Source organism: Peromyscus californicus, unplaced genomic scaffold, assembly GCF_007827085.1.
Source record: "Peromyscus californicus insignis strain IS unplaced genomic scaffold, ASM782708v3 Scaffold_11__1_contigs__length_118956290, whole genome shotgun sequence".
In the NCBI taxonomy this organism is placed as follows: Eukaryota; Metazoa; Chordata; class Mammalia; order Rodentia; family Cricetidae; genus Peromyscus; species Peromyscus californicus.
Genome location: NW_026294402.1, coordinates 96,507,738 through 96,523,321, shown reverse-complemented (window position 1 = coordinate 96,523,321; position 15,584 = coordinate 96,507,738). Strand labels below are relative to the sequence as shown.

Here is a 15,584-nt window from a genome sequence, read left to right as displayed (position 1 = left end):
GGAGACAGTCCAGGGTGTCTGAGTAGAAATAGCCACTTCAAGTTCATCTACATCTGTAGGACCTAAAAGGGATACGGAGGCGGCAGAGTCAGTACGACAGGGCAACCCTGAAGTCGGGACCATGTTGTGACTGGGGTCCTGTTTACTGGGAGCAGTTTTGGGGGAGTGCTGAGATGATGAGTGGTGGGGCTCTGATCACATCCTGTCCCATGGGTCCTCAAAGTGGCAACTCCACCTTCCTAGCTAGGGAGTTCTTTGTAAAGTTTGGGAAGGGGAGGGGTAGAAAGAGAAGAGTTCATGGGGGTGTGTGGGTTGGGGGGGTGTATCAGCAAAGTTTGCTGGAGGTGTGGTGTGAGCAGGTTGAAGTCTTGGGCTCAGAGAGAGAGCCTTCAGGAGGAGGCAGAGTGGCCAGGAGAAGGGGGAGGAGACAGGAGGATGAAAGGGAAGCTCTTCTTGTCCGGATCAAAACCAAACTCCTGCAGCTCACTGCAAGGTTAATCAGATTTGTATGAGAAGAAATGCTTCCTGGGGCAAGCTAAGCTGTCTTGATTATCAAGGGTGAGCTGCTTCAATCGTGTCACCTTTGGGAATAGGTGGGGTGGGGCAGAGGCCAGGGATGCAGGGCTCCTGTCTGGAGAGTCTCGGGAGAGTGCCGTTCTGGGCATAGGGAGAATCTCTGGGCATAGGCTGTGAGAAGGCTCCAGAGATCAGGCTGCTGGTGGCAGACAAGTCGGCCACTTTAGGATTTAAACACCACTGACAGGGTGGAGGTCATGGTTAGAAGCTTCAAAGACACTTTCCTGAAGCTTAAACCAGGCTTGGGATAGTTAATCCTTTCTGTACATTGGTTTCCACATCTGTCATAGGGTGTTGGGACAGCCTCTGCCTCAAAGGCTGGTAGGAGACTCATACACAACAGTGTGGCTGGCCCTGAGCACAGTCCTCACCCTAACAGTCCTGGCCCCTGACAGTAATTTGCTGTCTTATCGTCAGAGGTTAGTGTGTTGTCTTTAAAACCAAGTGCTATGATTTCTACAGGCATCTGCCATATTATCTCTGTGTACCACTATTACTTCATCCAGCCTCTTCCAATTCAGACAGGTGTCTTATGTTCCAAATCTACAGCCAACTCCACCTGGAAACCGAGGAGTGGAACCTGTGATGGAGAGGAGGGAGAGATGGGGCTCCTCATACCCCCTCTCCAATCCCCAAAAGAACAATGGAGTCTGCAACATTTTGCAATCCTGCTTCTTCCAAATTCTCAGAAAGTGAGGCATAAGTCTGGGGAAATTTTTAAGGATCTATTTTAGAAGAAAACCTGTTTGTTACATTTCTGGGGGTGGGGGAGAGAGCAAAGGGAATTTTTATAAGAATATTCCAGGTTATTTCAGGTTGAATTGGATTTTTTTGTGTAAGAATTGAAATGCTTGCAAAAGTTTTTGTGCCTGGGATCAAACCCAGAGGGTTCAAAAACGCTAGTGATGGGGCTCGAGAGATGTCAGAGAGATGGCTCAGTGGTTAAGAGCACCGACTGCTCTTCCAGGGGGCTTGGATTCTAGTTCCAGCGCTTACATGGTAGCTCACAACTGTCTTTAAGTCCAGTTCCAGGGGATCCAATGCCCTCTTCTGACTTCTGTAGGCACCTGTCACACACTGGGAAGTACAGATTGCATGCAGTCTACACACACACACACACACACACACACACACACACACACACACACACACATAAAATAAAAAAGTAATTAAAAATATCCTAGGCAATGCAATGATGCTTACCACTGAGCTATATTCTCAGCCCCTTTGTAAAACTCTAAGTTCAGGGAGCCAGAGCTCAGGCTAGATGACTAGGTGTTCTAAGGTTAGCCACTAACTTTCAGGGGTCAGTAACCGAAAGCCCTAGCCAGTGACAGTCATGGCCACCTCTAGTACTGAAAAGCCAAGGACTCATAGAAACCTCCTGGCACTTTCTGAACTTTCCCAATACCCCACCCCACCCCCTGTGTCTGGCAGGAACTTTTTCATTGGGGAACTCTAATCCACGCCTTTCAACCTGGCTTTCTGGGAAATGTAGTTCTCAGCTTTCAGGCGGCGAACCTGAGATGGGACTTAGGCAATAATGGGGAATACTTTTCCAACAGATAATTCAGGTGAAAGTGTGAACTTTCTCAGACTCACAAGGCAATGGCTGTGTGTGTGGAGTCAAGGCGGCACCTGGAGGCAGGAGACACAGAAGGATGGGCGAGGATGATGGTTTTACTGTGTGCAGGCAGCTCAGAGTCCCACAGTTCCTGGAGCAAGACAGAGGAAGCAGAGGAGGTTCCTGCGTGCCTCTTCATGAGGCAGATGGAACAGCAGCAGGAGTGGGGAGATCCTAGCAGAAGGCCCAGGCTGGAGAGGAGCGATGCAGGCTCTCCTTAGCATGGGTGATTGGCAGAGGGGGAGGGCTTAAAGAAAGTCCTTCATTACCGCAAAAGACCCCTGCAGAGAATGGAAAAGTTGCGGAAGCTGGGAACAATGCAGAATCACTGTGGCTTCAGTAGGGGCATTGTGGTCAGACATGAGCTCCAAAGATAGAAGTACAGTCCAACAGTTAACAAGGACCCAAGACCCTGACAAGGACCTGAATTGAGTGGAATCTTGAGCACAGCAGTGTACAAAGTTGACTTAGGTAAAGCCTTTACTCACAGGAGTTCAGTGAGAAACACCAAAATGGTGATGATGGCGATGATGAAACATGAGTGTGGATTATACAGATCACCTGAATTACCAACGGTCCATCTTCAGCAGCCATATGAAGTTGGTTAGCACTGCTATTATTTGAAATTTATAGTTGGGGAACCTGAGACTTCCAAAGATTAAGGACTTACCCACAGGCATTCCCCATTCCCTCCAGCTCCACACCCTACATGGCTCTGAGGGAGCATTCTGGAAGAAGATGTCAGTGGGGGATGGGGATGCATTCATGGAAAGGGTGCAATCGGAGGGAAGCTGTAGTGAGTAGGATGCATTTCAGGGTTATCTGTGGTAGTGAAGGCACTTTAGATAGTGGGCTGTGTGTGAAAAAATATCTTAGATCTTAAGAGTCATATAGCAGGGAGAATTAAAAACAAAACAAAAAAGCGCGTCAGCTCTTAAAATGCTGTGTGTACCCAGTTGTTTTTTTCATTCCACAGGAGTCTACAAACACCGCTTAGGGGTTGACAGGCAAAGATGCACAGGCTACTCTCAGCAAGTTGATGAAGGGAGGGGGAGCTGGCAGGGGAGCCAGCAGCGATACCTATACCTAGGGCCGGGTGTTCTGTGATTGAGGCACGCAGATGCCTGGGCCTGGCATAGAGCAGAATGGGTTTCAAGGAAGAGGGCCCTGAGCAGTTTCCACTCCTTGGGTAACCTGATGTGTGGGCAGAGGAAGCAGAAAACTTTGTCCAGGCATGTTCCCAGGGAGTCAGCCCCCCCTTTGCTGTGAACTTAGTTCTGGAGAGGTAAGGAGAGTGAGGAGCTGCATAAGCAAACGGGGCTCCTCCCCTGTGTCAAGGGACAGTGAAAATTCAGGTCAGGGCTCTGGGCTCTACTGTTGGGAGGAGCCATAACGGTGTTTAGATGGGAAAGGGCCATGGTGTGGGATCTCCCTGGCAGGAACAGACTGCTAAGCTACAGCTGGGAAAACTAGAGAGCTAATGAAAGGTGAATTTCTGACCAAGGCTGGAGTAGAAAGAGGGGGGATTGGACTATAGCCCAGAAGGTAAGAGAGCAGGATGTAGTGATAGTTGAACTGGGAGAAGAGGAGCTTAGGGAGGCTGCAGGCTTTGGGGCAGGCCTTGTGAGCCATCCAGAGGACAGAGGTTGAAAACACAGGAGAGCCCGATGTGGTGCTGAATACCTACAGACCCAGCATGCAGGAGGTGGCATCAGGAGAGTCAGGAGTTCAAGGCTGTGCTTGACTACATAGGGAGTTAGAGGCCAGTCTGGATTACTTGAAACACTCTTCAAAAATCAGGAAAAGAGAGAGAAGGAAAAAAAAAAGACAAGATAAGAAGTTAGGTTGAAACCATCAGGACAGGAACACTAGGCAACAGGGCCGAGTCAGTCCCATCAGGAGCACCTCCTCCTTGACTGGGCAAGACAGGTGGAGGAGATGGTGCTCCCACATGCCGCTCTCACACATCTCCAACTAGGGATTTAATTAGGTGTGTAGTAGGCAAGAGTTAGTGTCAAGTTAATGAAAAGCCTCCACATTCAAAACAATAATACAAAGAAATGAATCCCTTGAGTGCTGTGCCTCTCCTACTCCAGCCGCTGGTGCACAGGGAGCCCGCAGCTGATCTGTCCTGGGACCGACCTTCCTTTCCCCAGAGTGGGTGCGAGGCAGCACCAGGGGTGTACTTGTGGTGGCAGCATTATAGACAGGCTGCTTCTGCTACTGGCTAGGTTTCTCCCTCTGCCTGATCTCTTTCTTTTTCTTTCTTTCTTTCTTTTTTTAAGCAAGGATTTTTCTTTCAGCTCAGAGATATGCCAAGAAAATGAAATAAATGTAAAGAGAGAGAGAGAGAGAGAGAGACCAAAGTGTCTTTAATTTGAATGGCTTTTTCCCATGTGAAAAAGCGACCATTCATTGCAAAATATTTATCTTCATTATGCTTGGTCTCATTATTGATGGAGAAGCCCTGCAGACTAATGGGAAAATCTCGCTGGGAGGCCTGACTCTGGATGATGAGCTGAGCCTCCACTTTGCCTTTACTATGCAGGGCTGGGCCTACCTTTGGCTTCCTGGGTGCCTGACCTCACCTAACCTGGAGAAGATGGTAGTCACATCTCAATTAGAGTCATAGTGGTAGGGACAGCATTGACTGGCCTCTGTAACATTAACTGCAGGATAGGTGATTGACAGAAAGCAAGCGTATGTTCAAGGAGCATCATCAGATCTATGAGTCTAGTCTAAGCATTCACTCCACCTTAGAACAAGTGTAGCCCAGGAAGGGCAAATCACTCTGGATACTGCAATGCCCACCTGTGGTTCTGCTCTGTCATTTCCAGGGACTTCTCTGTGGTTCTACCTGGCCACCGTGTCTCCTTTCTTGAGAGGTGTTACAGAACATAATTGAGAATGTGCATTCTTGCTATTTACATGAAAACCTCGAAAAAACAATCGCAACATCTTTAGGATGATGGTTGTTGGAGGGGTTTGCACAGGCAGCCTTGGGAGCTGTAATTAACATCAGCATCATGCTTTGTACTGGCTCAACAGCACACAGCAAGCTGGGAAGCTGCTCTTGCCCTCCTTCACCCCATTTCCCAGACAAGCCCTAGGTTCAGATTGGCTGCATCAAAGCCTCCCAGGTTGCAAGGGCTTAGGAACAGCCTCACCAAGACACTAGGTCTTCAGGGATGACTCTGAAGGTCAATTCAGTGGCCTCACTATTGCCTCCTGTGACATTCTGAGACTTCCTGCTTTCATATGGCCTGCCTTCATCTGCACAGACCCAGGCATGCCTGGTCCAGGCTCCTCTGTGCTCTCACTTGGTGGAGCCAGTTGATGAACATCGGGAGGTATTGAGAACAGCACCGACATTGAGGAATTCCTGGAGGGAGGCTAAGTTCGTCTTTGCAAGCTCGTTACTGGTCTCGGAACTTTATAGCCACACCTCATAAATTGGTACAGTGTGACATTTGGCTGTGCACTGAGGAGATGCCAGGGGTGATTTAGAACTCCTGCGTGTGAATTTCCGCTCTGTGTCAACACGTGGAAAGCTACTAGTAGGAGGGTGCCTTTTTGAGTCTTCTCCTTCCTCCTCATTGAGATCGCCCACGTTCAGGCCCAGAGATGACTGCTCTGAGATGGGTAAAGATGCTAGGGCAGGAGGCTGGGCTGCTGCTGGCTCACTGGGCCTGCCTCTGATGGAATCTGCCAGCCTAGGCAAAGATAGCATCAGGAAGGTCGGATGTGGGTGGCTCCTCTAAGATCTAGTGTGTCAGCATTGTCAGGTATGGCTGGGCACACACATAGCCCACAGCCTCCAGCATCCGGCCCCTCCTCCCCGCCTCTGTCTTCCCAGGTGACTGGCGTCTCTTGCTAGGCGTCCATCTCAGTGTATTATTAACACCTCCCTCTGCCTCAGACCACTTCCCTTCCCCCAGGGAGTGCTGTGGGTTGGAAATGATGGTCTTTAATCATTTCTTAAGTGACCAGCCCTGAAATCATTTCTTAGAGCCATACACACAAATTAAATCATAAATCCACAGTGGGTCCCGTGAAGGTCTGAAGCATAGCCCTGATTGAGAGCAGAGAACAGCTCTCTCCATGAAGAAGGCATCTCCTGAGCAGAGGGAAGGCCAGCCTCAGAGAGAATGGAGTTCCTTGGCCTGCTTAGCAGAAGGGAGGTGATACCTGGAGGTCGGCCCCCTTGCATTTGGCTGGTTCTACTCTAGACTAAGGTACAGAGGCTGCCGGAGCTAAGGGAGAGACCCCCTCCCAGGGCTAGGAAGGCTGGGAAGCTCCAGCCAGCCTGAACTCCATTGATTCTATAGCCAAACAGCCTTACAGGGTCTTTGAATGACATCAGTGGAGTAGGAAGGGTTATGTCACACAGCCGGGGGAGCCGGTGTGGGAGCACCAGACAGCCAGAAGCTGGCATGGGAGTATTGGACACTCCTGGGCCTTGCTCATCTCCAGGCTCCATTTAGTAGTCTTTCTGTTCAAGACTTTCCGGCCTATTTGGGACACCAGGTGTCAGTCCACAGGACAACCTCAGAATCTTTACTAGGTCAGTGACGGGCTATCAGCTAGAGCACTAGCCAGCTGACAGACGTCTATGGGCCATTTCACCACCTTTGCACGTTACCCACAGTAGTTCTCCTGCCAGGAGTGCATTTCTTTATTCTATTTGCCAAGTAAATTACTGTTCATGCTTCACAACCCACATTACCTATCACCTCCTCCAGGAAGCCTTCCTCTTCCAGTTAATTCCCTGTTCATCTCTCACCCCTAGCTATGCTTCTTGCAGCTTATAGTTTTCATCAGCTTTCAGTTCTACTGAATCTTCTACTAGAACCTAAAGGACCCAAGTTGGCCTTGAGCTCGCCACCCTCCCATCTCTGCCTCCTGAGTCTTGGGGTGGGAGTCGGGGCACAGTGATTTAGTTATTCCAGAATCTACAAAGAGGCTCAGAGCTGGGTGAGAAAGGGATGTGTCAAAACCCTTTGTCTCCTTGAAAAATTCCATGGAAAGTCAAAGTGTTGGTATTGCAATTATGGCCTGATTCCCAAATGGTGAAAGCCTGCTCAGAAACGTGCTCAGCTTGATGAACCGATGCATTTCAAGCCCCCACTGATGAATTCAGGAGTTGAATAGCTGTCATTATGAAATAATTGACATGTCTTGGTGAGTCGCCTTTGTTCCCCTGATGAAATTCTGGGTTCTTATTGAGAATGGAGATACAGCCCTGCTACATGGGAACAATATTGTTTCATGGCCCTTTATCCTGGTCATTAACAAGTGAGCATTGTATGTAGAAATGGGAGAAGGGGGATTCAGTCATGGCATTTCATAGAGTTATAATGATCATTAGCCTGGCTGTGGTGACATCTATGTTCAAAGCCACACAGCTTTATTAGCATTCTCTGTTCTGTACCCTCACAAGGAGAGACAGCAGGGTGGCTACTTCTGTACCTGCCAACCTATCCTGAAGTTATCTGGGAAGCAAGCATAAACTGAGACACAGTTGCTCTGGGTACCTGGACTGGGGTGTCGGAGAATGTTAACTGTAGGTATGATAGGTTACACCAACAGCCAATGTCTTGTTCTCTTGAAGCTTCACCTGGCACTCATTTGAGGTGGGCACAGCAGGTTCCATGCACACTCCAGCCCTCTCAGTGTCTGGCTGTGCAAGCATCCACTGGAGGATGCACTTTCCTTTTCATGTACTTCTTGTGCTTCCTTCTTCCTTTGCCCCAGAAGCCACTGGAAAGATGAATTTCCATTCCAGAGCAAGCCTCTGCAGATTTCCTGGTGACCACATCCATACATCATGATTTCATGCCTGGTCAGGAATCCAGGCCAACAGGCCTCAGAGGGGAGCAGAAGCAACATATGACGTAGACCATGGGGGCCGTGTGTGTGTGTGTGTGTGTGTGTGTGTGTGTGTGTGTGTGTGTGTGTGTGTGAGTGAGTGATTTTTACTCCTGGAGGCAGAGAAAGTAGGGCAAGATGCCCTTGGTGATCAGAAAGAGATTCATCGGTGTCTAAGCCTCTTGTGTGGACTCAGATGCACTTGAACCTGGGCATTTTCCAGTCTTTATCCACATATGCATGAATAAAGACAGCCACAACCTCCACAGACAACATTCCACAGAATGTAACTGGAAAGGCTGTGAGTTTGTATGCCAGGCAGAGCCAACTTCGAATTCCCATCCTCTGATGGATAATCTTGCCAACTTACTAGGTTGAGAGTCACCTAGGAGACAAACCTCTGGACATGCCTGTGTTGTTATCTCTATGAAGGGATGACTGAGGTGGGAAGACAGACCCTGGATGTGGGTGCTACCCTCCCACAGACTAGACAAAAGTGAAAAGAGAGGGAACGAGCATAGCACCAGCCTCCACCATGCCCCTCCCCATCCCTTGATTGAGGATACAGGTGATCAACCACATCACACTCCCAATGTGCTGAACTGTATCCCACCCACTGAGAGCCCAAGTAACACCATCCTCCTTAGGTTGCTTCTTGTCAGGCATTTGGTCATAACAACTAGAAAAGTAACCAACACAGCCTCTTGTCAGAAATTAGCTGGGAACACTGAGCAATTTTAACCCTGCTGATCCTCAATGTCACTGTTAGCAAAATGGGGCTGCTGGTCCCTTTCTTATTCAGCCTAGCTGAAAAGAAGAGGTATCTTAGTTATATTTGCTTATGATAATCAGAAAGAAATAGTGCAAGATGTTTGTGTTTTTAGGAATAATGGTGGCCAAAGATGTAGCTCAACAATAACATACTTGCCTAATACATGGGACGCACAGGGTAGATCTCTAGCAATACATTACTCAGCCCTGGGTTAGGATGTCTTATGAATTTGGTCTCCAGCAAAGCACGTGCACATGCGCGCGCACACGCACACACACACACACACACACACACACACACACACACACACACACCTAAAAATGAGGGAGCATAAGGTTCAGACAGGCTACTAAATGTATCTGAGCCAAAGTTTCCTGTTTGGAAAAATTATAGCTGTTGTATCTTAGGGCTGCTGTGATGGGGTCATGAAGTCATTCTTAGCAGGTGACCTGGCCATGGTGAAAGTTGGCCATTGTTCATTGTTACTATTGTTGTTATTGTGTGAGACAGGGTCTCATGTAGTCTAGGCTGGCCTCCAAAGCCCTGTGCAGCTGAGGGCAACTTTAAATTCCAGATCTTTCTGCCTTCATCCCCCAAGTTTTGAGATTATAGGTGTACACCACCTTGTCTGGCTTGTTATTTCATTTGCCTATATGTTGTATGTGGTATTTATACTTGTTAGTGTGAGTATATATATGGAGGTAGAGGCCTGAGGTGTGGATGTGGGGTATCTTTCCTTGTCTATTTTCCACTCTTGTTCCCTCTGTCCCTCTGTCCCTCCATCCCTCCTTCCCTCCCTCCCTGCTCTGTGTGTGTGTGTGTGTGTGTGTGTGTGTGTGTGTGTGTGTGTGTGTGTGTTCATGTGTGTAAGGTGTGAGTGTGGCCATACATGTGCCACAGTGTCCATGTGCAGGTCATTGCACAGTTTTAAGTGTTGGTCCTCACAATGTCCATGTGCAGGTCATTGCACAGTCTTTGGTGTTGGCCCTCCCCTTCCATTTCTTTGAGGCAAAGTCTCTCGTTCTTCACCACTGTGTACACCAGGCTAGCACCTCAAGCTTCCAGGGATTCTCTCCTCTCTGCTTTATACCTTGCTGTTGTAGCACTGAGATAAGTGACATGGACTATTGTCTGACTTCTACATGGATTCTTGGAATCCAAACACAAGTCCTCATGCTTGTGTAGAAAGCACTTTATCCATCAAGCCATCTTCCCAGCCTACCATCTTTGATATTTTAGGATCTCCACTTAATCCAATGCTCATTACTGGACTTCAGAGTATCCACCTCTGCTTGTCCCCTGCCTCCCAGCACTGAGGTTACAAGCATGCTCTACTATGCCTGGCTTCCTATTTGACTTCTAAGCTCCTGAACACAGGCCCTCATGCAGGCACCTTACTAACAGGACCATCTCCCCAGCTTTGTTGCTATAATGAATAAAACAACTTTAAACTAACATCAAGGCAGTTTTATAGCTGATCTCAATAGTTGGTAACTGGCTTGGGACAGATCTTGCACCCAAGCATCCCATCCTGCTGCATGTCTGTAGAAGATGCCAGTTTTTCATTTTTCATATAAAAGAGGCCTTTGTTAACCTGGCTCCAAAAATCTGTCCAAGGGAAAACAGTCTCCTTCCTTAACAGCAGAGGGACCAGTTTCATGTCCACCTGTCTAGCTGGATATCAGTCACTCTCTTAGCCCTGATCTTGTGACATCTGTTTGCTTCAGGCAAGTCCTTTCAGAATTCATAGCTACTCGGGGCCTGCTCCCTATCTTCCTGCAGGGTCTGTACTCAGTCTGTCCCTCTGCTCTTTCTCAGCCTCCCTATGCAGATCCTGTGGAGCTGAATGGCTTTTGCTTCCCTGAGTACACACTCAGATCTAAGCTTGCAAGTGCAACCTCAACACCTCTGATCTTTATTGTAGGTACCCCCTTAATAACACTTAACTGGTACCTCTGAAAGCAATAGGTGAAAACATGTCAAGCCAGGAGACTGCAGACAGGGAGGACATGTGCTCACTGGAAATTGCTTCTCAGCACCTGGGGATAAATGGTCAGTTTGAGAGCATAGCTACCCAGTCTTTCCCATCTTGTTCAACCTACTCAGGCTGCCGTGGTCTGAGATCTCCATCATTCCTTTCACAGCCCTAGGGCTAAGCTAAGAGTTGGCCTCACAGCATTGCTCAGAATGGGGTGCCTTCCCCATCCAAAACCTGCATATCTAATTTTATTTGCTCACAGATGCCCTTGGGGTTGGCAAGGTCTAGAGTAAAACTCATAGACCAGGAAAATGGCGTTGGCCAAGTCCTCTGCCTTCAGTCTCTGTACAAAGCTCAGGCAAATGTTGGTTGTTCTCTGCAGTTGAACTGGGACACTGTAATGCTTGGGTGCATATAACCTTCTTATCTCAGCACCAATCATGGCTCATGGGTCATTCCACTTTCACAGGAGTGACTTTGAGACCTGCAGTGACTCCATTCACCATCCCTGTGTTTGAGGATCCAAGACACTGTCAAATAGACACCCTGCTGAGGTGTTTGACACTGAGCCAGCTGGACTTGACTTCGATGCCTACCCACTCTTGCCTGCTTGCCCTGCCAAGCTCTTCTCCTCTGGCATTCTGCTAAGTGGGTCCATAGCCATGTCTGTTCTGCCACACAAGCAAGGTCAGCACTGTATAGGCAGGCAGGGCTCTTGTCCCTTATCTGTCCAGACAGCTTTGACGACTCAGCACAAGTATTTCAGCCCCAACACTTTTGCTTTAACCATTACCACAAAGTAAAAGTCATTTATTTGGTCTGCCCGTCCCCCTTGAATGCTGTATAATATCGTTGGCAGATTTATGTGTTTGTGACTTGGTGACCTGGGGGGAAGCTGCAGACTCCATGGTGCCCGTTTTTACTCCTGGGTTTCTGTAAAGGTCACAGCAAAATTATTTTATCAAGTACACCACAGAAGGGGGGAATCTTAATCTTACATTTTACTTATGCAGCACTCGACCTTCTCTGGAGATATGGCTCCTCTTAGCATACTTACTTCTACATTATTCTGCTCTCACCAACGCACACCGAGAGCATAATTAGGCGCCTGGCTTCCCAGTTGGCAAGGAGGCTGTGTGATGAGGATGACCTCAAAGGGGAGAGAGAGAAAGAGTAGAGGAAGTGGGGTGGTGGCAGGGTGAACCCCTGGAAGCTGTGTTCGACCCATCCCAATGCAGGGCCCTGTAGACAGGAAGAGCAGGAACAGACACTGGCATGTTCTGACGTTTCCCTGACTACTTACCTTAGGTCAACCCACTGCCTTCTTTTCCCCATTCCAGGTCTGGGATGTGGCAGATGTCTTGAGGTATAGTGGCTGCCTCAGTGCTGTGTTAAAGATCCAGAGTTTGGCTGGCTTGATGGTATATGCTTTTGATCCCAGCAACTCTGAGTTCAAAGCCAGCCTAGTCTATAGTGAGAACCTGCCTCAAAAATAAATAAATAAAAATAAAAAAGAAGATCCAGAGTTCTGCTGTACATTGGTTAGGAATGAGTCCAATGATTGATTAGTGATGTCTACTGCGGCAGTCAGAGGCAGAGGCACTGTCCTCCCGCATGTTGGATAGAATCACACTGTCTGCCTGTGATTTGTGAGTTCATCAAAACCTCAGAGGGAAGAGCCTGGAAAAGGAGGGCCCACAACAATCTTCCTAAAAGAAAGCCCTATTCGCCTTGCTAGATTTGGAGGGGAAGTGAGATTTGCATCATACACCCACACTTAGTTGCCTTTTCTCTTTTCTTCTCTTCTCTTTCTTTGCTCATTTCTTTTCTCTTGGTGTATGCTACCATACACAGCTCTGGTGTGCATGCTTGTGCACGCACGTGTGTGTGTGTGTGTGTGTGTGTGTGTGTGTGTGTGTGTGTGTGTGTGTATGTGTGTATGTGTGTATGTGCATGCATGTATGTATGCTTATGTGTGTGTGTGTGTGTGTGTGTGTGTGTGTGTGTGTGTGTGTGTGTGTGTTTTGTTTTTGAGTTCACTCTGAGAAAGCAAAGGAGGCTGGGAAAGGTGGTGTCATCCCTGAGAAGACTCACCACAGTCTAACCTGCTTGTGCCAGAGACCTGAGCAGGAGCAAGCAGCCATGTCCAACCCTTAGAGACTGAGGGAGCACTCACCTTCATTTATCTGAAGAAGTTATTTAGAGTTATTTGAATCCATCAAGGTGTTTGTCAGGGAAGTGCTTAAAAACAAGGCTTTGCTCTGAGGGTAAACACTGCAGTTTGAAAACATAAGAAGCTGCCTGATGGCCAGCATATGTCCCGCTTGTCCACAGCAGGCACAGAGCCACCAGACTGATGGCATTTTTAGAACATTGACAGCTGGTCTCTGCTGGGGAGGGGCCTGGGGTACACAGGGCTGAGGAGGGGATGGCCAGGGATTCCCCTGCCTTTGCTGATTTAGTGGGAGCCTAGGATGGCTCTCTGGGGGTGGGGGCTGTGAGGACAGACAACCAGAAGCTCATTAGGGTGCCTGAACTAAGGGTCCATATCTTCCTCTGTCTTGAATACTGGAGACCCAGTGGAGTAGCTCCCTGGTGGCTGAAAGGGGAGCAGAGAGAGGATACCTCCCTAAAAGAGGCATCTGTCTGTAGAGCATCAGTTCCTCCATGCCCCAGCCTGGATCATCCTCTTCATCCCTTTCATTTTGTGCTCGCCTGCCTGGCTGTGGCTTCACCTTCTCAAGGATTCGCCTCTCTCTCTCTCTCTCTCTCTCTCTCTCTCTCTCTCTCTCTCTCTCTCTCTCTCTCTCTCTCTGTATTCTCTTGTGTGTGCAGGTACACATGTGCCAAGGTGGGCCCTCACCTTCCACTTTGTCTTAGACAGCAAAATCTCTTGTTTGTCACACATTACCAAGTCCATCTTGGCGTGGGTTCTAGGGACTGACCTCTGGTCCTCGTGCTTTCGTGGCAAGTGCTTCTTACCTACTGAGCCACCTCCTCAGCCCTCAAAGAGACTTGATCCATGCTTGAGAGTTTAACTTCTGACTGAATCTCCACCAGGCATCTCACACACCAGGTTTTCTGTACACAGCAGCTTCTTGGCCAGTGTGCAGGCGATGGCATATAGGAAGAGGTCTCTGCTATGCACCAAATAAATGACAGTGGTTTAGGGGACACCGACAGTGACTGAAGAGGTAGAGTTGAGGACATGGAGATGCAGGGATACATGGGAGAACTAAGTTAAGTGAGGGGGCTCTGTGCCAACCTTTAGGCCACTCATACCCCACTTCTCCCTCATACCCCACCTCCCCCTCATACCCCACTTCTCCCTCTTACCCCACTTCCCCCTCATACCCCACTTCTCCCTCTTACCCCACTTCCCCCTCATACCCCACTTCTCCCTCTTACCCCACTTCCCCCTCATACCCCACTTCTCCCTCTTACCTCACTTGCCCCTCATACCCCACTTCTCCCTCTTACCCCACTTGCCCCTCATACCACGCTTCTCCCTCATACCCCTTTCCCACTCATAACCTGCTTCTCACTTCATACCCCGTAAGGATTACATCTCAGAGAGAAATGTATTCTGGAAGCCCGGAGCCAAGGAGTACCACAAAATCACACCACACAACAAACCTCACACAAGAGATTTATTGGGAGGGAAAAAAGCCACGAGCATAGCCGCCTCTGCTCGCGTGAGAAACAGCAGCAAACTAAACAGGATACAGGGCTTAAATAGAGTTTCTTGGGAAGGGAGTGGAATATTTTCGGGGTGGAACTTTCCAGGGTGGAGATTGGTGGGATTTCATGTCCAGAGATTGGGCTTTCTACTCTTCAGGGTGGGAACAAGGTCCAGCAGTTAGGGAAGTGAGAGTGTTCTGTGGGTAGAACCTGGCACTTTAGAGGTCCTCGGGGGAGGGGGGCTGACCACTCATGTGGCTTTGAGGGGCTTACATGCCCCACTTCCAAATTTGCCTTCTCCTTCCCACACTGCCCCTGACCAGAGTAGCTTTCTGACATTCTTCTACTTGAAGAAAATATTTGTCTATATTTAAAAAAGCAATGTAAGTGTACAGTATAAAATGGGAAAATATAAATCAGAAAAAATATGAGAAACCCACCCTCATCTCACTACTGTATATTTAAAAAGTTATAAAATCATTGTTACTAGTACTGGAGAATACTGTCTGTTCCTATTATTGTGGTTTTTTTTCTCAGTCACTAATAAATAACCAGTATTTGTCCAGGTCACTAAATCTCCCAATAGAAACTAAGTTAAATTATGGTGTTCCCATTTATGGTTTTTAGGTTGTTCCTTTTCCATGTTATTAAGTGTGATGAAAATCTCATAGTTCTGTTTTGAATCATGTGTGATTATCTCTAGGATGAATTCTGTAGGAAGAGTATCATAAACCCTTTTTAGACTTTTTGCGTCTCTGGTTCCTGCCTTCCCACACTGATTAGCCCTTAAAGGGCTCTGGGAGTGAGCAGGCCACCCCACTCGTTAGCCGGGCTAGTGTCTTGTCAGGTCCCTGCTCTGTCTCTCTCCATCTCCTGCCAATATTTTCAAAGTTGTAGGGACCCGGGAGCATGCAGGACCAGGCTCTGGGTCTGCTCACTGTTTGCCTGGTGGCCACTCCTGTGTTGACTGTTATTGTCTCCTGCCCCATTCATGGGTACCTGTGTCCTGTGTGCAGACTCCAGGGTGTCTCCATGGGAACCGAGTGGGATGCTTATGATGCTTCTCTGAGGCCTGAGCTGGGCAT

General features: G+C 48.3%; 1 protein-coding gene across 2 annotated transcripts in view; it reads left to right on the top strand.

Moving 5' to 3' along the window:
- Nucleotides 1–15,584, top strand: part of Ephb1 (EPH receptor B1) — a 448,378-nt gene that overhangs the window by 269,206 nt on the left and 163,588 nt on the right. The gene's annotated exons all lie outside the window — the stretch shown is intronic.